The sequence below is a fragment of the Euleptes europaea genome, chromosome 3 (assembly GCF_029931775.1).
Source record: "Euleptes europaea isolate rEulEur1 chromosome 3, rEulEur1.hap1, whole genome shotgun sequence".
Taxonomy (NCBI): Eukaryota; Metazoa; Chordata; class Lepidosauria; order Squamata; family Sphaerodactylidae; genus Euleptes; species Euleptes europaea.
In genome coordinates this window covers 63,775,037-63,801,392 of record NC_079314.1, presented here as the reverse complement: position 1 = coordinate 63,801,392, position 26,356 = coordinate 63,775,037, and positions in this window count along the sequence as shown.

The following is a 26,356-nucleotide window of genomic DNA, read 5'->3' as shown; positions in this document are numbered from 1 at the left end:
TAAAGTCCACAGGTCACTTGAATGGGAACTGATCTCTGTCATCAGTTGTGATTCTGGGTGATCTCCAAACCCCACTTGGAGGTTGGCAACCCTAGTTCCCCTGGAGGAAATGACTGCTTTGGAGGGTGGAGTCTATGGCATTACACCCTTCTGAGGTCTCTCCCCTCCTCTAAATAATAAATAATAAATAAACACCACTCTCCCCAGGCTCCACCCCTCAAATTTAAGGAATCTCCCAACCTGGAGTTGGCAACCCTTTTTCCTTCCCACCCAACAGCCAGCCTACTTTTATCTGCCCCCTGTCTTAAATTGTGTCTCCCCCCCAAGGAGTAGCTACCTTGGAAAACTACAGTCTTTCTGCACAGTGGAGACCAAAGCAGCTTACATTAGTCTCCTCTACTCCTTTTTATCCACACAACAACACTGAGGTAGGTTAGGTTGAAAGTATATGACTGTCCAAAATCATCCAGTGAGCTTCCACAGCAAGATGGGTATTTGAACTTGAGTCTGCTCTGAGGTCCTAGCCGTTATACCGCACTGGCTTTCATAGGGTGGCTATTGTTGAACAGTAGCAAGCAGCTAGGCCTATTGACTCATACAAGGCAGGTGGTATCAAGTCACCCAGAGGTTGCTGCCAGGCCTAGGGTTTCCAATCTTCAGGTGAGACTTGGAGATCCCCCAGAATTATAAATTAACTCCAGACAACTGAGATCTGTCCCCATGGATAAAATGGCTGCTTTGGAGGGTGGAGTCTATGGAATTATACCCTGCTGAGGCCTCTTCCTTCCCCAGACACTGCCCTCCTCAGAATTTACCATAAAACCTGCTGGAGATGTCAGCCTTAGGCCTGGGCCCAGTAAGTCCTCCATCAAAGGCCAAAATAGGCCTGGGAAGGGCCCTGCCCCTCCCCTTGCCTTTTACTTATGGAAACTGAACCCTGGAATGCTGTGGTTGCCCAGCAACCACCACTACGGAAATCTGTTGCTTAAAGCTATAGGTGCTTCTTTTATCATTTTCAGTTTTTTTAACCCCCCCAATGACTTTTATAAGATTTTACATTTTCTGCAAACCTGGGGCCCTTTGCAAGTTTGTTGAAATATCTGTCCTGCCAGTTCATAGCTCCAGTGACTGGAATTAAGTACCCAAAGATTTGGCCAACTTCGCTATTAGAATATAAGATTTCAGAAGAGGCAAAGAGAGTTTGGATAATTCAGCAAATGATAAGTCAAGCTGTCCCTTCTTCCCAGTTATTAATTAGCTTTTTCAGAGCCAAATCTTTGAAAAAGCTGGGAGTTTTTTGAGCTTTTTCTGAGAAAGCTTAGAAAAAACAATATCAAAGGAGCTCGCTCTCAAGGCAGGTTCTCTCTCTTTCCCAAACAACCTAACTCTTGCTTTCAATGTGACATTGGTGATATGTTTGTCTTAAATTTATGTTGACCTTGTTTTGTCCATATTAATTTTGTTGGTCTTTTGTGTTTATCAAAAATGTTAAAAATTGGGGAAAAAACAATAGTGACCCAGAGACACAAAAGCTGTTCCCCATATCATTTTACACATATCCAGCTTCATGTTTAAACTGGGGAGCTGCTCACCATGCTTTGTTAGCACACCAGAAGAAAACCTGCCTGGGCTATGGATGTGGATATCACCTACATGCCTTCAGCGGAGGACTCCTGCTGATCCTTCTCAATCTCCTATTGCTGCTTGAAAGAGCAGTAGAAGAAAATAGGGAGGGGGAAATGGTACTTTGTGATACAGCTAAAAATACAGGAAGTGATAACAGTCTAGGAACCCAACAAATCTCTATGGCAAAACTATAGAGATCTATGGCAAAACTACAGAGATCCTATGGCATCATTGTGTCACTTCAGTTTTTTTGGTTCAAAGTACACATCATGCATCACCATGTCCCCCTCCCTGCCCCCTCTGAACTTGGTTAATCTCCTAGCTATGGAACTCTGTCATGCTAACTAAGAATATATTGTTCCTTGAGAGAGAACTGGTACAAACAGTTTTATAGATGGTACATGACACCAATGGACATACAAAAGATGAATAAAAAGGCTGACAGTCGTCATTGGAAGTGCAAAAACCCCCGAAGGGACTTACTTTCACACTTGGTGGTCTTGCAAAAAAAGTCAAGAAATTCTGGATAGGAATCCAACAAGAAATACAGAAGGTGTTAAAAATTACTTTTCCTCTAGACCCAGAGACTATGTTATTGGGTATAGTACCCGAAGGACTTGATAAAAATCATCGAGACCTGTTTAGTTATATAATAACAGCAGCCAGAGTGGTTCTGGCATCAATGTGAAAGCAAGCAGAGATTCTGGAGATAGAAAGATGGAGAGAGAAAATGGCTGAATATACAGTGATGGCAAAGCTGACTCACTTGCTGAATAGAAGACCTGTGGGGGAGTTTCAGATGAAATGGAAATTGTATCATGATTATGCACAACTGCAGTTCTAATACTGTGTTGTAGATCGAACTGAATGTGAAAAATAGCCATTGATAGAGTTGTTAACAATAATGAAGAGTAGAGTATATGGGTGGTTTAATTGGTAATGTATAAATTAGTTAACCCTATATGTATTAGTTAAGAATGATTTTAAGCAAACAAACTTTTTATAACACAGTCTTTTAAGAATGTTATGTTATTGCTCAGCTGTTAATAAGGCTGTTAGAAAATGGCACCTTTTGAAAGATTTGAAATACTGTATGTATGGGTATGTGTGTTTTGCTTTTTATCAACAAAAAATTAAAATTAAAAAAAGAATATTGTTCCTTTGCACACATAGTAGCTCATTCTAAACAATACACTACTGCACAGACAAATGATTTTCTCTCACCAACTGTATCCTTGGCAAAGGGAGCAGAACCAGCACTAGGTTGGACTCACTGCAGATTAGAAAAGCCTTGTGGCTTGTCTTCATTTCTTCCTCAGCATTGGTTGTATAGTTTGCTCTACCTCTGTGTGGCAGAGAATGGGAATACACAGGAAGCTACAAACTCATTGACCTGTGGCAAGAAATGATAGATCTGAACATGCTCACAGGCATCCAGAATAAGACCCATGAGGCCTTTCCTATCTGCAGCTAACCCTTCCTATACTAATATCCATAATTTTGCAAGGGTACCTTTGTTCTGGGAAAAAAGGGACACTCAGGGACAGCTGGCTAGTGGATGTTGGAAGTTATTTGGACTCTCTTCATAAACAGGGCAGAATTTCTGAATATGGGAGTTCAGTTTCCAAATCCCCCTAATTTGGATTTCACTCCATCATTAACATTTCTCATGATGATTCTGCTAAACAGCCCATTGTCAATCCTCAATGACTTTCTGTTAGTATTATTGTCAGCTTAGGTTCAATGTGGTGATGAACTGCTTGTAAAAGCAAACCAAGATTTTAATGCGGTGCGGTGTACTGAAGCATTTTCAGTGGTCTGCTGAAGCGGGATTTTAGGAACCAGTAGGGCATTCAAATGAGAGTTCCCAGGTCCCTCTTTGCCACCAGCAGGAGGTTTTGGGGGCAGAGTCTGAGGAGGGCGGGGTTTGGGGAGGGAAGGAACTTCAATGCCATAGAGCCAAATTGCCAAAGCGGCCATTTTCTCCAGGTGAACTGATCTCTGTCAGCTGGAAATCAGTTGTAATAGCAGACCTCCAGCTACTACCTGGAGGTTGGCAACCCTAATTCAAACCTCCTCTCAATATCCTCAGAATATAGTGAACTGATAACAAAAATGTCACCTGAGACTGAAAATGTCTTAGCTGTGTCAATCTCTAGAATATATTTCTTTACCTTCTTCTTGTACAGGGAGTGAAAATTTGTGGAAATTCATACAATTATTTAACAGGGGCATAGCTAGGGGAAGTGAGGAGGGCAGTTGCCCCTGTGGCATGCAGAGAGGGTGGCAGAACTGCCTCTCCTACAGGAGGAACAGGCCGGGTAGGAGAGGCAGTGGGGTGAGAGGCATACTTTTAAAAAATCAATATTTTAGTGCTGTTTCTTTTTAAAAAAATGGTGGGTGCTTTGATGCCACTGATGATGACACCGATGACAACAGCACCCTCTCAGGAAAATCCTCATTATTTAAGGCATGTGAGAAAGAAATTAATTGACTCTGTGTGTGTGTGTATGTGTGTAAAGTGCTGTCAAGTTGCAGCCGACTTATGGCAACCCCTTTTTGGGGTTTTCATAGCAAGAGACTAACAGAGGTGGTTTACCAGTGCCTTCCTCTGCACAGCAACCCTGGTATTCCTTGGTGGTCTCCCATCCAAATACTAACCAGGGCTGACCCTGCTTAGCTTCTGAGATCAGGCTAGCCTGGGCCATCCAGGTCAGGGCTAAATTGACTACAATTGTGCAAATGCAAAGTCAGGGCAGATGTGCAGAACAACCATCCCCAAAACGATTCCAGTGTTTGGGGATCAACTGACAGAGAAATCAGCAGTCAGTCAATTGTGCAGCCCCTTCAAAGATCTAAATAGTTTTGGACCAAGGTATGTGAAGGACCTTCTCCCATATGAACCTATTCAGTTGTTGAGATCCTCCGTAGCAGCCCTTTTCTGGGTGCACCTGCTTTTAGTGGCTAGGTGAGTACTACTCCAGACAGGGACTTCTATCATAAGAATTCCTCAAGTGCAGCAGAGGTCCTGAAGTAAAATGTTTGCACTTCCCCTCCAGTCTCCTTAGCCTCCTGAAATTTTGTTCCTGGAGTCCAGCACATGAACTGCAAAGAGGAGCAAATTGGGGATTTAAAGAGGAAAGGGGGAGAGGGAATCAGCAGAAACCACTCCCCCCTCTTCCAACAACGGAATGCTCTTTGCTCAATGGATTTTTTTTAAACCAGGGGCTGTAATTTTAATAAAAACTAGTTTATAGCCCACAAGATGGTGCCAAGTCAGGAGATCATGGCATGAGCTTTTAACTATTTTTAACTTGGATCGCTGAAATAACTTTAAGGAAGTTATTTTTTTATGTTTTTATTGCATTCTATTGGGGCTGTTCAAGATTATCAGCCCATTCCTCACCTTTTGGTGGCCAGGGATGGTGTGGCTACTGCACCACCGCAGCACCTCCAAACCTGTTTCCCAGTCGCCGAAAGGCTTTAAAAAGCCTTTTGCCAGCTTTTAACATTTTAAATGGGGCCTTTTGCCCCACAGAGAACAGCAAGGCTGCGCCTGCAAAAAAGGAGGCGCAGCAACGCCATTCTGCCCACTGGCGTGCTGGGCCAAAAGGGGACAGGAAGCTGCCTAATGGCAGCTCCACCCCTGGCATGCCCCAGTAAGGCCCATGGGATGCCGGCGTGGGCCTTTGCGCTGGTGGGATGCCGGCAGAAGGCCCAGCCGGCATCCCTGGCCAGCACTGCTGCAGCAGCACCAGAAGACCAGCGTCTGGGCCTCCCCGCCAGTGTCCGGCCCATCCTGGACAGCACAAGTAATGCCAACACCGGTTCAGGGGGCCTGAACACCAGCGCAGCCCCCTCCTGGCCTCCAAAGGACTTTTGTCCTCGGAGGTCAGGAATGGGCTTCCTGCTGCTTTGATTACTTTATATTTTTATATTTATTTATTTTATTTATATTCCGCCCCTCCCCTGCAATGACAGGCTCGGGGCGGCTTTTATTTCTTTTGTGCCTTCGAAAAAGCTGGACCACTTCAAGCTTTTTAAAGAAAACTGATATACTTATAACTGAAATAAATACACATTTCACAATCCAAAGAAGCATAATTACTGAAAATGCTACTGTCCCTTGTCATGGCCAGTTTCCTGCAGTATTCATTAGAAAAATTCTACAAGTGCACTCAGATCTCCCAATACAATTGTACCAATCACTTTGTATAGCAGAGAGGTACTTTCTTTTGCCAACAACCTCATAATAAGATCAAATATATGCATAGCATGCCTGGAGTTTACGTCCCTGAAATTATTTTCCAGGCCAATAAAATCATAATTTACAAAGCAGATAAAGAGAAAATAAGAATAGTTTCCAACCCACAAAATAAAAAGGTTATAAAAATGCATAAAAGCATTTATGCCTAGGATGACATTTCAATATATAAAATTAACCCATTTTAGAAAAATCCATAGGCGTGGAATGGATAGAATGAGGAAAAATTATACTGTCTTGTTCCTCAAGTTTAACTTTCTATTAGCTTTTTTTGATGATTAAATTATGCTGATCTGAGGGTTATCATGCCCTTGAGCCAAAAGTTTAACAGTCCACTTACAGTCTCATAATAAAAGACATTTAAGGAATGATGATTCGGTCTTATTGCAATGGTTGGAAAGGATATACCTGGATGCCTGTGCATATACAAATGTATTTAAAATGAAATTTATAGCATATCAATCAGCTACTGGAATACACTTAAGCTATTCTGACACTTTGCATGGCAAATTTATGTTAAAACTATAAATATAGTAAATAGAAGGCCAGGAATCAATGCTAGCTAAATACCAGTGGGGAGAACTGACACTCCCCCCCCACACCAGTAACCCATGACAGATCAGTCTATGTCATCAGAATTGCTGTACTTTGCCTTTCTGTAAAACAGGGTTTTTACTGCTGGAAATGCTTTCAAAAATGCTCAGTGAACTCTTAAGTACAGAGATACCAGCTCTCCTTGGAAAGATGTGCACAAGATTTTCTCTTCTCCTACCTCATATTTCTCTTTATTCAAAATCTATTTACTGGATGCAATACCCAGAAGGCTCTAAAACAAATTGCCACATATTATATAAAGGTTAAAGCACAATTTTAGTTGTAAATACACCTTAGCACTTGGATTTTTTCTTACCTTCCATCTTCGTCATCCTTTTCACTTCTTTTCCAACCGTGCCAACCCCCTAGAGATGGTGAATTACTGAAAGCAACTGATCACTTGCAGAAGATCATCAACTCAGGTTTTTCTCCAGATATTTTTCAGAGTATGCCATGAACAGGCTTATGGTTTCATTGTCTTTACCCTACAAATATTAACCCTCTTTCTTGGCAAAGGATCCATTATTAATACAAAAGGTAAAGGAATGTTCCATCTTCTTTTTTTTTTATCCCCTTCCCACCTTTAAAAAAATACAGTCTGCTGAAAAGTTCTGGATAATTTGAAAGCTTGCCATTGTGATTAGTCTTAAGAAAAGGTATTATGTGGCTTTTGTTTTAAATTTTTTAAAAAAGGTTTAACATCAGAAATGGAAGATTACAGAAGGCCCGTAATCATAATAAAGAAATTCCCTGTCATCATTAAACTGTGTGGTTGTTTATGCATGGGAGTTTTACCTGGGGCTCGATGCTTGCTCATCCCACACTTTTCTGTAAAACAGTTATGCACCAGCAAAATCACCATGCTCAAGTCCGGAAATGTGAGTCCCCGTTCCTTGAAAACGCTGCTTAGTAATTGGCTGTAGTGCTTGCTGTGAGAAAAACACAAAGTTCCTTGTCTCATGCTTTGGCTTATGCATGGAGATTTCACTCGGACTGATCTCATGAGAGATCAAAGAATCGGGACTTAACAGCAATGGAAAGACCCAAGATTTGCAAGGGCTGGCCTTGAGGTCATCTCTAATGGAAGGAAAACTCATGCATAACTCCAAGGAACAACGGAATCAGACTGGGGACAAACTTCAGTGAAAGCATCCATGCATAAATGGCCTTTATCTCAATGTTTTTGGAGCAAGAGACAAAGGAAAAGTTAGGTTGGGTTTGAACACATGGACATAGATTACCACAGTTGATGGTGCATCATACTTTTTTTCCTGTACTGTGAATAAAAGACAAAAAAAGGAGGTGTAGTTTGGCTACAACAAATATTGGCCTACCACCAATAAGATATGGCAAGGCAGAGAAGGTCAAGGCCCTTGATGAGACCTTTCTGGACCAATGTAAATATTCCCTATTCCCTCTATAGCAGCCTTTGAAAAAGCTGGCTTCAAAAAGGTGTGGCTTAATGAATTGAGGATGAATAATAATCTAGAAGACATCATCTCCCTCAGTCATATTCAGCTGGTAAAAAAATTATATGGGTTTATTCTCCACATCCATGCTATTGACTGTGTATTATATTTCTTCATTTGCAATGGTCCACTTCATATCTTGATCCAGTTTATCCTGCATTATTTTATAAAGTATATCCAGTAACAGTCTCAATCCGAACCTCATTTTTACAGGACAAAACAATTCAGGGTTCGTTTATTTTAAAAATGCATAGATTTTTCTTAGAACCTCATGGAGTAAAAATCTCCCAGAAAGTTGCGATGACATTTTCAGCAGAATTAATTCAAATAATAATCCTTCCTGTGATTTCTAGCCATGGATAGCAGTATAAAGAAAAGGAGATTTTGGAATTTGTATAGAAGGATCAGTTGTTCGGTGACTTCTTGCCAGATGGATGGGGAGAAATAAAATGCCACGGAAAATTGGCAGAAAAACATCCATATTTACTGTGAAAATTAAAGCTTTATACGACCGTCTTTAAGGGGGATGTTATTTTCTTTATTATAAAGATGTTAATGACTATCTAAGCATCAGAAAAAAATTGTGAATCTAACGATTAAATACACAAAGTAACCCCTTTGCTTAGAAATAGCTTAACTGCAAGCTGAGAGGTTTATAAAAGAAACAAAATTGCAGCTATTGATTATGATGCATTTACCCTTTTTAAAATACATGCATAATGGTATATTAAAATGATTTATATATTCCCAAAGCAGCTACCCCTGAACTTTTTATATGTTGTTCTTAATTATGCACATAAGGCCACTATACTGATTACCCAGTATAGTGCCCCAGCAACATAATTAGAATATAAGCATAATCAGATCCTTCCAGGGTCCTTCCAGTCCAGCACTCTGTTTCCAGCATTCGAAAGCCATAGGGGTATGCTTTTTAAATGCTAGCACAGCAAACTTTAAGGTAAACTTACTATTGGCAGGACTTAACATTCATTTAAAGCCAACAGTGAGCTAATTGCAATACGAAATGTACAGAAGCAGAGCACCACCCAAGCAACTGCTTAGGGCTGCAGAGCAAGGAGGGTGCCATTGCACCACAGTGGTTTAACTCACACCTACCGATCAACAACACAGGACATAACTGGTATCCCCCCACCTGGGTTTTGTTAAGTGTTGCCAGCTATGGCTTGGAGATTTTGTGGCAATACCTAGGAAAACAGATTTTGGGGGTGGGGGTGGGAGGGAGCTCATTGGGGATGTGATGCCATGGAGTTCACCCTCTGAATAAGGAGTTCATGTCTCCTGTTCCCCCTGCTGGTTCTTCCCACCCTTGCTCAGCTGGGTGGTGGGAGGCAAATGATGAAGCAAATGGGGAATGATCAGTGTCATCGCAACTCCATTATGTCCCTTCTGGCATGACTCAAAAGTGATGTCATTGTGTCAGCAATGCCCTAGCATTCACCCCAAAATCTATGGTTAAACCATAGATTGATGAATGCTTGGATGCTAGAGTATAGCCCCTATGCAATGACACTGGGTCACGCTGGAAGTGACATTATTGCATCACCAGCAATCTCATGATATAGCTTGTAAGGGCCCCCTCGATCGTAGGGTTGCCAACTCCTCCCTCTCCACTGGCAGGAGGTTTTTGGAGGCGGGGGGGGGGGGGCTGCCATGACATGCTTATTTCACTGCCAGGCTTACTCCCGGAAGCGCCGCATTGTGACGGGATGCTTTACCATTCAATCCCCCATTTTGGAGGTTCAAGTGGTAAAGTGTCCAGTTATGATGGGGTACTTCTGGGAGTAAACCCAGCAGTGACAGAAGCACATCTCACGCTGCTGCCTCTCCAAGCAGCCTGCTGGATTGGCAGGCAATTGCCCGCTGATTCCAGCAACCTGGCATCCCTTCTTGACGGTGAGTCTCCCACTGCTTGCCATGCTTGAGCTGGTCGGCCTACCTCTGAAGCTGCTATTTCCTCCAGGGAACTGATTTCTGTACTAAAGAGAACAGTTGTAATTCCAGGAAAATTTCAGGCCCCACCTTGAAATTCGTAACCCCTGGCATGGACTCAGCCAGAGGTGGTATGGGTTCAGGAGGGGATGTGTATTTCATGTGATGCAACAAAATACTATGAACTCTCTCGGTGCAGAAGTGAAGCAGGCCTACAATCTATAATCAAAAGGAAGGAAGATGTAGATGATATCAGGGACCAAAGGCAGAAGATGATGAGAGCCAAAAAGAACCAAGAATAGGCTCTTCACTGACTTGGACTATCTTGTTGAAAACAGTTTCAGCAGAACATAGTTGGTTGAGAAGAGAATTGCAGCAGAAGAGACAAAAATAGCATATTTACATATGAAAGACAGAAACTGACCAACCCACAATTGACTTTAGGAGTTTGGTGGAGAAGAGACTAATGACTGGTAAAAGCAGCACACCTTCAAATGAGCGGTTAGAATTCTTTCCTACCACCAGTGCCTTTGTTCACTCCCTTTGTTCTTTTTTTTTTAGCAGCCTTGATAACTATTCACATGGGAACTAGGACAGTAGAGAATGCAGAAAATACATTTAACACTGAACATTCACAAGGACTGATACTTTGAATTCGGAACTGAGCTAAAACTCACAGCATAATGATAGATGAAGATTCTGTTGTGTGAGTGTGAGAAGGGTGAGAAAATTGTTAATATTTTAACTAACTCCCTGTTGTAAGAATAGCAAATGGGTGGGAAACAGCTTTAAATGGCTTGAAAATAAAACAGGGCTCACACCAAACTGAAAAGTTGTGAAACGAAAGTGGAAGTTTCTTATTGGCTATAGTTAAATTCTGTACCTGCTGGCTAGTTCAAAAATGTTTCCTTCAATTGCCCTCTTTACGTAAGGACTTAGCTGAAAAAATAGTATGTCAAAATAAGGTTACCTGTCTATGTGAAGATGTCACCATTCAATTAAGTAATTTTGATTTGACTGTGAGTGGTGTGGTTATAAATCTATGAAATGTAGCATACTTCTATGTGGGAAGTGGTTCAGTCAGACAGATTTCACCAGCACCCTCTTAGTCCTCCTTCCATTACCCATTCTGCTGGAGCTATATCTGCTTGTATACAAGAGAGGGAGGAGAATGGTTTGTTCAACCTACAGCTTCAACTAGAAGAGACCTTATCTCTGTGAGAACTGAAAGGAAGGAAAAGTTTGCACAGCTCAATATATTACAAAGACCCTTTTTAGCCATTCTGACATGTTTTATGAAAAGTAATATGTTTTACTTTAATTTATTTTAGATTTATTTTATTATATTTATTTTCTACTTTTAGCCCACCTTCAATCTCCAGCCAAGACTGGGCTCAGGACAGATTACTACCAAAAAATGGCCCCATAAAGAGCTATTTTTAGGAATGAAAACGGAGATTGTTAGCCATTTTGGGAGGAGCATTTTAATTGATTAAATGTGAATTCAAGAAATGGAATTGGAGTAGGATATATGAATCTTGGTGTAAAAGCGCTGTTGTCCGTTGCTACAAGGCTGAAGTGGGATTTTGTTCTTGTGTTTTAATATTGGTAGGTTTAATATTTATTTAAGTACTGAACCACCCTTCTTACCTTAAAGAAAAAAGGCATACATTAAGTTCCAAGATTCTGAGTAGTCATCAGTTCATTCCAGGTTATCCTACATCTTCCCAGCAAATATATTTAAGTTCTGTAGTTGACCAAAAGAAAACATGGATCTGTAGTAAAATGGATAGTAAAGAGTTAAATGGAACCTGATTATGGGATGGAGGAAAACGCCATCCCCTGGATTGATCTCTTTTCTTGTTTTCAGTTCCTTGGTTAGTCAGATTTTAGTTGCAATAAAGGAAGTTGTGTTTTATTCTGCCATTCCTGTAAGTACATAGATTTTCTTAATTATCACAGTGAGATCACAAAAGGATCCATCTATGCAAACATGATGTGATAGCAATCACCATTAGATGAACATCGGAAATCAAGACAAGTTGTCAAAGCTGTAAATAATGTCCCTTAACAACTAATGATAGAATGGAAAATGATGACAGATATACAGAAAATGAGGTCAGAAGATAATAGCCCCATCAACTAAGACAAGACTAAAGTCTCCACTTTTGGCCCAAGAAGTTATTTCTGTCATTTTCCATACTATAATAAGGAAGCCTAGATGTCTCCTGGGGAACTACACTCTGAACTTGGATATCTGGTGTGCAGTGGTTTCCCTTAGAAATTATCACCTCCTCTAGGCTATTTCAATTTCAAAACGCCTTCAGTAAATATGTCTAGTACAAGAACTAGGGTAGGTTTCCTTGTGCCAAACTAAATGTGGCATTTAGCCCACTAAAGTGCCAATGTGTCTTTAAATCATTAAACACTAACCTCTGGAATTTTTTGAAGTACAAATCTGTGAATAAGAGTAGATTTTATATATAATTGAATTATATTGCATCTGTTTCTTCTACAAACCCTCATCTTTTTTTTTTTTAATTTTTATTAGTTTTTTTTTTAACAACAAAAAAAAATAACAACAACAAAAAACAATAATTATAATAATAACCAAAGTAACAATAAGAAGAAACCAGGAGTATCCATATATATTCACTAATACAATTAAAAATATCACTATTAACTCTAATAAGATACCCCTTTTCCCACCACCCACCACCCTTTGTGACCCTTCACCTGACTTCCGAAGAAGTGCTATGACAGTTTCAAACTTATTTATTACTATAAAATATAAAAATATTTTAAAATTGCTAATTTCTATAACTCACTAAATAATTTAATAAAATCCGTTTTTGCCATTTTATCCCAATATGAGGCGGCCTTTTTCCACATATTTTTAAATTCTTCCATATCCTTTCCATGAAGGAATTCCGTTAATTTGGCCATCCTCATATATGTCCATAATTTCTCTCTCCAATCAATTATTAGAGGTTTATTCACTTGCTTCCAAATTTTTGCAATTACAATTCTTGCAGCAGCAAAACTGTATTGACATATAATTCTATCATTATTATTCAAATTTCCTTGTGGGATTCCCATTAAACAAAATGCCGGTTTTCTTTTCACTGTAGTATTAATCAAGTTGTTAGTTTCCCTAACAACTTTTTTCCAAAAATTTTTAATTTTTTTACAAGTCCACCATGCATGCATAAAGGTACCTGTTTCCTTTCCACATTTCCAACATAAATCCGTCTCCCCTTTTTTTATTTTAGCTATCAACACCGGTGTTATATACCATCTATAAAACATTTTATATAAATTTTCCCTGATTTCATTCGTAATTGTGAATTTAAACTCTCTTTTCCATAAATTTTCCCAGATATCTAATTCTATATTATATCCTAATTCTCTCATCCATTTTACCATTACTGGTTTAATTCTTTCCTGTTCTGAGGGGTGAAGTCCCTCCTAACTTTTCCTTCAAACAAGGGTTGCAAAATGGCTGACTTCCCTGTATTAAAAGAACGAGCAACACTAACTGTTGTCAGTTCAGACCAAGATGCAAAAGAAGCTTCTTTCAAACAACTGAAATGTTGCTAACATACTGAATGGAAGTGAAAGATACATGAAGATGTGTTCTTCTGCACGTGTCCTTAGAAATGTTTTCTATGTTCTTTTGTGTAAAAGTACTATCATTTCTGCTGTGGACAGACAGATATGGCACCAGCTCACATAGCAAGGAAATAACCAGAATTTGTAGCAAAATATGTTATAAAGTTATTGTTTTCGTGTTTCAAAAAGAATGCAGGTGAGACACAAGTCAGAGGATAAAGTATTAATTAGAAAGTGGGAACATGAAAAGGTGCTTGTTATATGAATTTTCCCATCTGTTCAAATGGAGGTAAAATATGATATTTTAAATCTCTCAAGGGAGGATACCAACTCATTCAGTGTAAAGCTGCAGTGAGATGTTTAACACAGATGTGAACTCGGGAGAACAATTAAGTGCCTGCAAACTCACTTGAATAAGTTTACATCCTAAAGGGAGTAGCTGAAAGTGAGAGAATATTGCAAGTCTTTAATCCAATTACAACACCTCTTAAATTGCTCCTGAGTTACTTGTGATAAAGAAAGCAAGACGCCTCCATCTCACTTCTGCCACCTAATTCTCTTGTTTCATTTTCATCTTTTCCTAGCCTATATATCTGAGAGAATGGGGATGAAAGCACTGGTGGATGTGTTTGCAAAATCTGACCCACAATTTAGTCACAACATTGCGTTCAATAAATAGTAGCCATTCATAGCAATCAAACATGGGGAAAGACCTTTTATATCCTTATTCGAAAGTCATAATGAAGTTGCAAGAAATCTTCCCAATATTTACTGTGTCCCAAACAAATTAATGAAAGGATATGTTTTTGCAATGTAATATTAGCTCTTTTCTGTTATTATGATCATGTATACTGGGAGCCCAGTAACCACATGTATCGGGAGAACCCCCAGACACACCCAGGGGTTCTGGTACCCATGTACCAAGGATTAAAATATGCATATTGACCCCTGGTTTAAATCAGGAATAGAGGAGGAGGAGGAGGAGGAGGAGAAGAAGAAGAAGAAGAAGAAGAGTTGGTTTTTATACCCCAGTTTTCTCTACCTTTAAGGAGTCTCAAACTGGCTTACAATCACCCTCCCTTCCTCTTCCCACAACAGACACCTTGTGAGGTAGGTGGGGCTGAGAGAGTTCGAATGGTCACCCAGAAGGCTTCATATGAAGAAGTGGGGAAACAAACCCAGTTCACCAGATTAGAGTCCACCATTCTCAACAGTGACACCACGCTCGAGGGGAGGGGAGGTGGCATGGTTCAGCCCACTCTCATCAGATCTTGGAAGCTAAGCAGGGTCCATACTTGGAAGGGAGACCTCCAAGGAAGACTCTGCAGAGGAAGGCAATGACAATACACCTCTGTTTAATTACTTGCATTGAAAGCCCCTTTCTGGGCTCACCATGAGTCAACTGTGACTTGACGGCACTGTACACACAGATAGGTGAAGGGGAGAGTTAACTTTTTAATGCACAGTTCCATTAATCAAACCAGTTTCTTTTCAAGAAAAAAGACAGTGTTTTTTTCAATTACCTGTATCCTTCTCTTTGAAAATGTCAATAATAGTGCAGGTATGTGATTTTAATTAGCAAACCTATGCAAAGTTGAAGGATTAAACCCTATATTATCCCAATTTCAACAAAGGGCATAAATATACTTGGTATTTCTATTTTAAGGATGAATGGAGATCCATGATTTGCATCCTGTCTTTTTCGGTGTTAATCCACTTCAATGTGACAAAGACACATTATGCACACATTTTCATAAGAGAAATGGCACAAACATAACTTCCAAAAGCTACAGCTGGCTCCATGGTAGGACAGATGATTTATTTGCACAAGGTCCTAGGTTCAGTTCACAGCATCTCAAGGCCAATTGGAAGGATCTTAGGTAGGGGATGTAGGCAAAGATTACTACCTGCCAGAGATCTTGGAGACCTGAAGAAGTGTGCAGTGGCTCACTAAAGCTCATACCCTGCCAGAAATTTTGTTAGTCTTTAAGGTGGTACTGGACTCTTGCTTTTTTCTACTGTTTTTTTGATGGTTTGATCATGTTTTATTATTTTTGGTGTAGCATTTTTCAGTAGCATTTTTAGGCTGAGATAGTAAGATCAAAATGGATTAAATCAATAATTTCAGCATCACAACAACAGTGTTATGGCATCACAGATCTACACACTGGGTAGACATTTAGTTTCTTGTGTGAGTCACTAGCTGAATAGATGTATATTAAATAATCCCATTGAAATGTATAGGACTGCTTTTAAGTGCAACTAAACTCAGTAGGATTGTCCAGTATGCGTGCCACTTGCAACTGCTGTTGCTGGAATAAAACAAATTATCATATGCCATAATAATACTACATTCTTAAGCTCTAAACAGCTACCTTTCTTTGTACTCCTGGAATTTGGCAAGGAAGAAGTTGCTTAACTTAAAGTGGCTAAACTAAAGGAATATGACTGTTGTTTAAGGGAATAACAGACCACAAAATAGCAATTTGGCTTATTAAATATTCTTGATCAGTCTCCCCTTTTGCCCCATATATATACTATTACTTCACTTCAGACTGGGAGATGCACCAGGTAATATTAATGTTCTTACAAAAGGGCTAAAGTATAGTGAGAACATTGATCTGGGGGGATTTCTGTTATCACCTAAGAGATTGACTGGAACACTAATTGTAGAATCATTAAGTGAAGGTTTTTCTCTTAGAAGTGCTAAAAGTCCACTCCTTTTCCAGTTCATTGAACGATCAACCTTGACTCAGAGTCATGCTGGGCATAATAATTCAAGTTGAAAAAGGACCTGGTGGGCAAAAGTAAAGTAAAAAGATCGAAAATGTGTGGGGATGGGATAACCAGTCACAAAACCAAATCAGATCTGAAATGAAAGTCATAATAATGTAATAGAGGTATAAAGAAGGAACAGTAACACAGTCATGGTGGTCCATCTAGTCATGGTGGTCCATTAAAAAAATTCAGAGAGGATCACAGAAGAGTCACAATGGGTTGTATCCAACCAACTGCCAGCAGAAGATACTGGTTGTCACAGATTTTCAGAACACTCCCATTTACACTGCAATATGTTTTTAACTCAGCAAAAATGATGCCTGCAGTTATGGGAACTGTTTGCTGGGAAGCTGCAATAAGTAAGAAAAATCGGGCAAGATGATTTCCTCACCCCTCTTCCACCAGTGGAGTTTCAATGAGTTTTGGACTCAAAAGAGACTGCTGGAGGATGGGGAACATAGGAAGCTCTTCCCACATTATTCTTGAATTTGGTAGGATAAAACCCAAATTTTCTGTGCAATCTTTTATAGAATTTATCATCAGACAGGATATTTATGTTAAATAAACCCAAAAATGTTTTTAAAGCAACAGTCTTAAAGGGAGCATGGTGCTTAAATTTCCTTACATCATCACACTATGGAAAGCAAACCCCTGCAGATTAATTAAATTATGGAACTTGTGCAAAAAGATCTCACTTTACTGAGAGGCATAAATGGAAAGTCAACTTGAAAAAGGAGAGGGAAATCTTTAGACTGTCTATATTTAACTTTTAGCCATGATAACTCAAAATAATGCTGGAATAAATCCAGCCAAAATTAATCACTCTCACAGTTTAAGCCATATGCAGTCTCTCCAGTTCAATTTCATTTCTTTCACTGGATTTAGACCAGAATAACTCTGCATAAGATTGCACTATTAGGTAGTGATGCTTCCACCCCCATCTTATTTGACCTTGGGCTCCGAACTTCCCAATTTCTGGTCTTGATTCTGGAATCAATATATTAGGAATTCTTCATTGTCCTGTTTAATACTGCTAAATGTTTTGCCAAGTACTGTGCATATGAAGTGTGTCACAAGGTTGAGTTCCTTCCATTTGTGTCTTTTCCTTGGCATCACCAAGGTGTATTGCTAAAGTAGCACAACATCTTGAAGTGATTGTATGAATGATTACACCAAGATTCTTTTACGGTGACTTTTATCAATGTACACGTGCTCAAATACGCAATAGTATTATAAGTGCTTTTTTGTATAGTGTTTTCCCAGTACACATCTGTTCATCAGTATCATAACGGAGGGGAGCTGCAAATGAACTGAGGGAGGCAGCAGCAAATGGTACAAATCCAATTCCAGAATTAATTTTAGAAATTATCCTAATTAAACCAAAATTAAAAAGAAGTGGAAAAAAACAGTGAAGTTCTGGAACAATCAAGTAATGAAATGCAGGAAATCTTCTGAGCTCTACTTTTAAATCTCACTGTGTTCAATGGGAAACATTTCAGCTTGTTTCCTATTTTTCCATTAAAAATTCAGGGACGTACTAATAGGTTAATTGGGCAGGGGGGATGGGTGTCATGCATAGTTCGGAAGTTAATATTGTCTCTCCCTAAATTATTTGGCAGTTTCTAATTTTTCTTGGTTCTTTTGCAACCGTTTGTATCAGCTTTTACAACATGTGTATGAGGAACAGCAACTGGTTTGTTGTTGTTGTTTTTTTTAAAAAAAGTTTTTAGGCCCCCTGTTCTCCTTTTAAACTGTGGCCCATGATGGGTAAGAGATTAAAAAACATACACAATCACAGAAAGTTTCAAACATCAAACCAGTAGAATAGCCCGCAAAAAACCCTTAAAACTAATATCCATGACATTCCTAGCCCTAAGAACTAAGAAGACTGTTGCCTGCTATGTGTGTAATACACAGCAGCAGTAAAGTTTATCTGATTCCCTTTCAGTGACAAATTATATGTGATGTACCCTTTTCTATGCCATTGTTATTATGCAGTTACTCTCATTATTCAAAGGTCTGAGTCAGCTAAGCATTCACCTTGCTCTAAAACTGGTTCCATTACACACCTTTCCTCACCCCCAAATTCATGCTGTGAGTGAATTATTGCATGGCTGTAAAGTATGCTTTTTTGTCTTTGATGCTCTAAGCATGCAGCTTCGTTTGGAGGACAAATAAGCAGTGGATTTAGTTCCCTTTATAGAAGAGAGAAAGAACCCTAGAAAATTTGCTTCATTTACAAAATATTCAAGTGGAGCGTATGTACAGCCAAAGAGGCATTCCTGTTGGGCAAAAGATTAGTTACCACAACTCAGACCCAGAGAGAGACAAACAGACAGAGATCGTGCACCCAAAGTTCTTCAGCTAACTTACAGCAGTCTTTGTCAGTCTTTCTCTCTGTCTCCTCTGAATTCAAAATTCACTGTTTCTTCACACACTTGCATATGCGTATAGGAGTAGGAGGGGGGTCACCTTGGGTAGGAGGGTGATCCCCTTCCCCAAACGCTAATAGATAGATGGGCCAGTCACACAGCCTAACCTGCATTGCAGGTTGTTGTGAGGATAAAATGGAGGAGAGGAGAACAGTGTAAGTCCCTTTGGGTCCTTTGAGGAGAAAGGCAGGGTATAAATGAAGTGAGGAAGAAAGTGAAGAGACTACCTCCTAATACTGAAGAAATCAGGAAACATCAGCTGATCATTCTAAGTCCTCAGCTAAGGATAGTCAACCAGTATCCAGAATATTAGCTTCAAATTGGTCAAAAAATAAAAATAAAGATCCAAGCCCTCACAAAAGGGCAAAATGTTGATCACAAATTGCTCTCAAATTTCAATCATGTGATTAGGAAATTACCACAAGTGGCCACCAGAATAGGCATAAAATTCAGTGGCATCCGTATTTGAAGTGAATGGGATATTGCAATAAACATCCTTACCTCTGGCTCAGTTGAACCCCCAGTGTTTAAAAGACCTTTGGCTATAATGTAAATATGTGTTTCCCATTTAAGCATGTAGCAAGAAACACAGAAGGCTTCTTGTTTCTTCATTTAGAATGCTCTTCCCAGGAGGTTTGATGCTTAAAGATAAATTGTGTGTTCTTATGCCCTTGCAATACCATCCTATCAATATGCTACACAAAGCTTACTGCAATATCATTAGTAGCATGCCTATCTGTATTGGATTATTGTGTCCCCTTATAGCACTTTAATGTTTTAGAAAAATGAGTGCCTTACCTAGTCCAGGATTGGAAATGTGCTTTATTTTATACACATAACCATTTCTGAGCAATGTCCTTTGGCGATATAATTCATTGCAGATGGAGGTTAAAAAAACCACATTAGTTTATTAATGGTATTAATATACTTCATGGTTGTTGACAGGAAACTGTTCTGAAAGCATCATATGAATGGATTTAATGCAGAATTCATGGGGCTTCAGCGTAATTTTGGATTATTACTGGTGTGAAAAACAAAAGCCATCAGATACTAAAGTTTTAAAGATGCAATCTCAGAATGTAATGTGTTCCAGAAAGCTAATTCCAGTCAACTAGCATGGAGGACATATGTAATAGGGAGGAAATCAGGGGCTGTCTGGATGAAACAAAAAATGTAAGGCAGATATTAATCCTCGTAAAAGATAGGTGGCAGAATCGTTAATCAAAGGGATTATGACAAAGTGAGGATGTGTCAAAGCTTTAACTGATAGATGGTGTAAGATGAATAAGAAAATGTCAAGGAATTTGGAGGAAGCAAACACCTGTGAACAAAAGTAGAATTTCTGGCATGAATGCTGGGAAGCAATTTGCCCCGGCCCACTGGAATTCAAAAGAGGCACAAAGCCTCATTGGACAGTAAAAGGACTTACAGCCAGTAAAGAGGCACGACTCTTCAGCTTATATTTTGGGTGTGCCTTCTCAGAGCAGGATTTTGCTGCTGGCTGCTGTGGAGGAAGATTGCCTCTCAGTCTAGCGGAACTTCCAGGGTTTACCTGCACTAATAGAGTACAACTCCCCATCTTGTATTTCACAAAGGGTGATGCACTTGGAGCTAGGTAGATTGCTATTGCTGTTGATAGTTGGTGGGTTTACAGGATATAGCAATTGCAGCATACTATTGGGTTTTTTAACTAGCCTTAGGCATTTTAGGCAGGAACGTTTCCCCGCTATCACTCCCACCGACTGCTTTGGGGCTTCCTTTTGATTATGCCTGCCTTTTCCACCCATTAGAGGTCGCCTCGCTCTCCCTGCGCATTCTGCCCACATTTTCCAGATTCTGGCTAAACCAGCATCTGGAAAACACGGGCAAAATGTGCGGCGAGAGCAAGGCAATCTCTGATGGGCAGAACATGCACAACCAAAAGGAAGCCCCAAAGAAGTTGGCAGGGGTGACTGTGGGGAAACATCCCTGCATAAAAGGACATAATGTACATTCTAGTAATTGCAAATGCTAATAATAGTACTGCAGGGGGCAGTAAAGGAGTAACATACAAGTGACATGCCCAAAATGTAAGCTGAAGAGTCACACCTCCCTACTGGCTGCAAGTCCTTTTACTGCCCAATGAGGCTTTGTGCCTCTTTTGAATTCCAGTGGACCAGGGTAAATTGCTTGATGCCTAATGCCTCACAGGGGCTAGCTGGACAGCGATCGGTTCCTATGCAAGCTGTACCTACAACAAATGGTCCCTAACTCTAGGACACCATCTGGAAATACTTTGTTTTAGGAGTTGGAAATTGAATGCTGGGATCCTTTGGATTGTTTCAAGAGCAGAAATTAAGAATGAGGTCAAAAAAGAGAGAGATGGAGAAGAGTAGGGTGAAAACCTGCAAGTGTGGCTCAATGCACTTAATAGGCATGACAGAGTTGGCTCAAGTGCAACCTGAGGGGCCTCAGTCCTGCTTAATCAGCCAGGTCTTATTCCTAAATCAAAGAAGGATATGTGCGGTCCACATTGCTTCTTGTTGTTGACACCATTTTAATGCATGCAGCGCTAGCCTCAATAATTGGTCTCACTGGTCCTCCCTGCTCTTTGTCCAGGAAGTATGCATCAAGAGTTAAAGGGACCAAGCAAGTAGATGATGTGAAAGGAAATTCACAGCTACCTTCCCCCCACACCCCCAGTGACCCCTACTCCATGCCCAGAAGATGGCCAAAAAACAAAAACAAAAAACCCAAACTCCTCCAGGAACCCTGGCCAATCTGGCCTGGGGGAAAGTTGTTTCCTGATCCCTAAGTGGCAATCAGCATTTCCTGGGCATGTAGGAGAGGGCTGCAGGAGTCAAACACTGACACAACCTTCCTGCCCTCCCTCTCATGATCTAAGTTCACAGAATCAGCACTGCTGACACATAGCCTGTATTGTGCAGGAAGTTGGACTAGATCACCCTGGTGGTACCTTCCGACTCTATGATTCTATGATTCTAAAGCACTAGACAATAACTTGCCAATTCTATGAAAGATGCTCTGACTCACTATTACAAGAGTTGCAAGAAAAACCTGGTGAGAAGAGGAAGGGAAATGAAATACTCTCTATTTATGGCAAATTCATATATCGAACCTGTTCCATGTTTAGTTCACAACAATAAGAATAAAAGGACAACTGGATAAAAACAAACAAACTGAGCCTATTCCTATTTATTCTACCAAGACATTAAAAGCAAGCATTACTGAACTTTTCAACTGCTGGGGTAGAATGCCCGGTTGACTCATCATCATTTGGTTTTCTACAGCTAGTAATTCTATCAATCTAGAATGTGTCATGAGTGAAAGGTGGAAGAGTTAATTAGCAAATACAGAATTACAGTTGGTGCCGGAAATAAAATTGCGGACATTGGAAGCAGTCCTATGATTATGCCAGTGGTTCTACAAAGTCTACCAAGACCCTTTGGGTGTCTGTGATACCAACACAAGTGCTCCGCCCCAGCACACAAATCTGATGGTTTTCTGTTTCTTCAGCAGATGCATAAACTTAGTAATAGGAAAAAATGCCCTGTCAAAATGACAATGCATGTTGGTTCTGCCTATCTTGATACCTTTGACAGGAGAGCTTATCTAAAACTTGAGAAAAAATTGTGAGACATATCTGCACAGCTTCATCAATAAATAAAGAAGCTATTCACAAAGCAAGGCTGTTTCCTTAACATAAAATCCCCTTTTCACAGTTAACTGTTAAATAAATGTAACCTTAATAAATATTGCAACAATGATGAGTCACAGGAGTGAAAATTTAGAATAAATTATCAGCCATATAACGTGTTGTAGAAATATTTTTAAATGATCCAGAAATGCCTCCATGATCGTCTTTGAGAACCAATTTAGAGGCATGCAGGCACACTAAATCCTCTAGGAATCATATTTTGAGTATCGGTGAGCCAACGTAACACATCAGTCTCTGCAGCTCGTTTATACCAGTGCATTAACTCCAATCTACAGTAACCCCTGTTCCCTCCCCATGGCCACTTGTCCATGAAGATGGAGCTAGTTGGGACCTCTACAATCTGTAGTCATTTTCTTGCTTTCATCATAGAGTTGTCTCAGAAAAAAGGGCTCTTTCCCACATGAAGCTGCCTTATACTGAATATGACCCTTGGTCCGTCAAGGTCAGCATTATCCACTCAGACTGGCAGCAGTACTCCAGAGTCCCTGGTAGAGGTCTTTCACATCATCTACTACCTGATCCTTTTAACTGGAATGCTGGGGATTGAACCTAGGACCTTCTTTATGCCAAACAGATGTACTGCCACTGAGCTACAGCCCCTCCCCTAGCTCTTTGTCTTTTACAGTGTCCACAAAATAGCACATCTGCTATCATGAGAATATGCTCTTGTTCTGTGTTTTTCCCTTTTATTCCTGAATTTTTTTTTTATTGGACAAGATGGTTTATTCATTAATTTGTTTAGAAAAACTGTATGCCACATCTCCAGAACTTGCTTGAGGCATCTCACACATATGGTAATACAATACAATAATACCAATAAACAAATAAATAAACAAGTCAAGCCAATAAAAACATAAATTAAGAACTCAAAAGGAAAGGCTGTTATTGATTTCACTACAGTCAGAATGTTTTCCAATGGACTTCAAATCTAGATCCACATGCCTTTATTCATGGATGTTTGCATAATCAAAAATGGTAAACATCATGGGCTTGGGTCTAACATTGCACATGCTCTAAGTAAGGTCTTCCTTCAGTGGAAGAGGAAGATGTTTTTCATTGCAGGAGGTGTCTCCACTTAGCAAAAGGGAGTCATTACAGATCCTCATTGTATCTGAATACATACCAAGCCCAAAGCCCATAGGAAAACAAAGGAGGTAGGTTCTTACAACAAACAAAGAGTTAAATATTACAAGTTCCTTGCCTGTTATCCTAAAAACACATTGTTGCAAATGAGTCTGGACTGGTAAATATTGCCCATCCCTGAACTGTTCCAACTTTCCACCCTTTTCCTCTTAGCTCTTGTATGGTTCATGTGTGTATTGCCCGACAGAATATTCTTTGTTATTTTAGTCTTTAATAAAAACCATTTTGGATTGTACAACTGCCTGCTTATTTGAGAGTTTTCCCCAGGATTGATCCTGGTATACATAGGTTACAGATCCCAGCTGCTCACCTCTCGTTAGCTCTGCCTCCTCAGCTAATTCCCCCAACTAAAGTGGAGACTGCCTATTTAGGGTAACAGTTCTATGCCTTACAATGCAAATCCCATGAAATGTTTTTTAGCTGCCGCAGCACAAAAAAGTAGTTTGTATCCCGCAGCTAACTTGATGTTTTGTACGTGGCCACTGGGGCAATCTCGCCTGGGTCTATTTGCATAAACTGTCCACTCTGAAGAACAGTGGTTTGCATTGCTGTTTCCATCTGTTGGGTCAATAAATAGCCCATATGGACAACTATAAACAGCATGAAGGAGTCAATACCCAGCACCAAAGCAAAGGAAACTTGCTCATTCATGATGGCAACAGGATCCTTATATTTGATCATAACAACAGCTGTGCCAATGCAGGAATCCATACGATTAAGCCATTACACTTCACATGGAGACTGCATTGGTACACATTCCTGTCTGAAGAATATGTCAGATTTGTAACACTCCTAGAGATGTTTCATCCTACAGACATTTTCATCTGTGGGAGTATCCAGGAATCTAACCTTTTCGGGCTGTAATCCCAAGAATATCTTTGTGAGAGTAAGCTGCATTGCATAAAATCAAACCTGCTTCTCAGTAGACCATCTTAGGCTTGCTTCCTTTCTGACACAGAAGATGTCCTACATATGAAAATTAATTATACTACTTCACAGTAGTGGCAAAAGGATTGCTTTGTGAACTGCCAGGCATTTTGTTGTTGTTGCTGTCAAGTCACAGCCAACGTCTGATAACCCCATAGGGTTTTCAAGGCAAGAGACAGTCAGAGGTAGTTTGCCATTGCCTGCCTCTGCACAGCAACCCTGGTATTCCTTGGTGGTCTCCCATCCAAATACTAACCAGAGCTGACCCTGCTTAGTTTCCAAGATCTGATGAGATTGGGCTAATCTGGGCTATCCAGGTCAGGGCCACTCATTTTACATGACTATAACAAAGCTAATAAGGTAGGGTTTCAATGGTCAAATTTTCCAACATTGTATTGCCATTTACAGAGCTTATAGGTGACCACAATGACCTTGAGTTTCCTGAGTGCCAGCGAAGAAAGAAGCCTATAAACTAATAATAAGAATTCAGCAGCATCATTTGAGGTGTGCAGGGAAAGACCAGTATCTCTCATACTGACAAGGAAATACACAAGAGGCTCGATAGTATAGCGCTGTCAAGAAGTTTGCATGTGAGATACTGTCGTCTACTTCACTCTAATTTCTAAAGAAATGTTGGATCTTATGAAAAGCCCTACTGGGTCAAACCAAAAGTCTGTTAGTCCAGCATTTTGTTTCCCACGGTAGCCACAGTAGCCTTTGCAAGCAGGATACATTGGCCAAAGCTTCCCCTGCTTCCATAAGTAAAGAGTCAAATGCTTCTGAGCATGGTTGTTCCATTTAACTACAAAAACTATCTCAGTCACCATCTCTCAGCCTGACCTTCTATTATAGGGTAGTTGTGAAGACAAAAGGGGATTACCTCATGAGTGCAACCTGAGCTTTTTGGAGAAAGGAAAAGAAACAAACATGCTAGAGAAATACATGGATTATGCTGCATACAATGAATGGAGGTGGACCTAGATTGTCCTTCCAAATCTAAACCTTTATTCATTTACTTCTCAGGCAGTGTCTGTTTTCTCAGAGATATGCATGGATAGCTCTGAATTCCCTTCTTCAATTGTATGAGCAAGCATAGATGTGAATTTTGTGCAGACTGGAGAAATTAGAGTTCATGTGAAATAATGTTAGTGTTAGGTGAAATAATAATCACAGGAGGCAATGTTCTGAGGTCAATTTACGTACACCCACTAGTCTTCTGCTTAAAGCATATTTTCAAAGGACAAGGAAAAATGGACAATGCTTTAAATACTTTGCAAAAATCATGTATAGTCCCTTTTCTTTAGCTTGGGTAACTGAACATTTATAGCTAATATGATCAAGTATTTCCAGTAATAGCCTAAATGAGCATACCAAAGGATGACAGCATTTTCATTATGTGCTGCTTGTCATTATTTGTGACTGAACTTGTGCTTGATCCTTTGCAATTTGTACAGTAGCTATTATCAACAGGGTTCCTGTAATATACTTTTGTGTGTAAATATAAAGGCTTCTGCTTGTGCTGTACTTTGTTGGGGGATGCATTCCTCTGATGCTAGGTGTTTTCTAGCCCATTGAAAGAAGCTGCTCTTGTGTAGGCAGAAAGGTCTAATGCTGTTGGAATGCACTTCTTACCAGAGGACCCAATGGGAAATGACACACCACAAGCAGAAGCAAGGCTTGGGATCCAAGCTAGAGAACTATAATACATGCTAGAGCCAGAGTGGTGTAGTGGTTAAGAGCGGTGGTCTCTAATCTGGAGAACCAGGTTTGATTCCCCACGCCTCCATGGAAGCCTGCTGGGTGACCTTGGGCTAGTCACAGCTCTCCCTGTACTCTCCCAGCC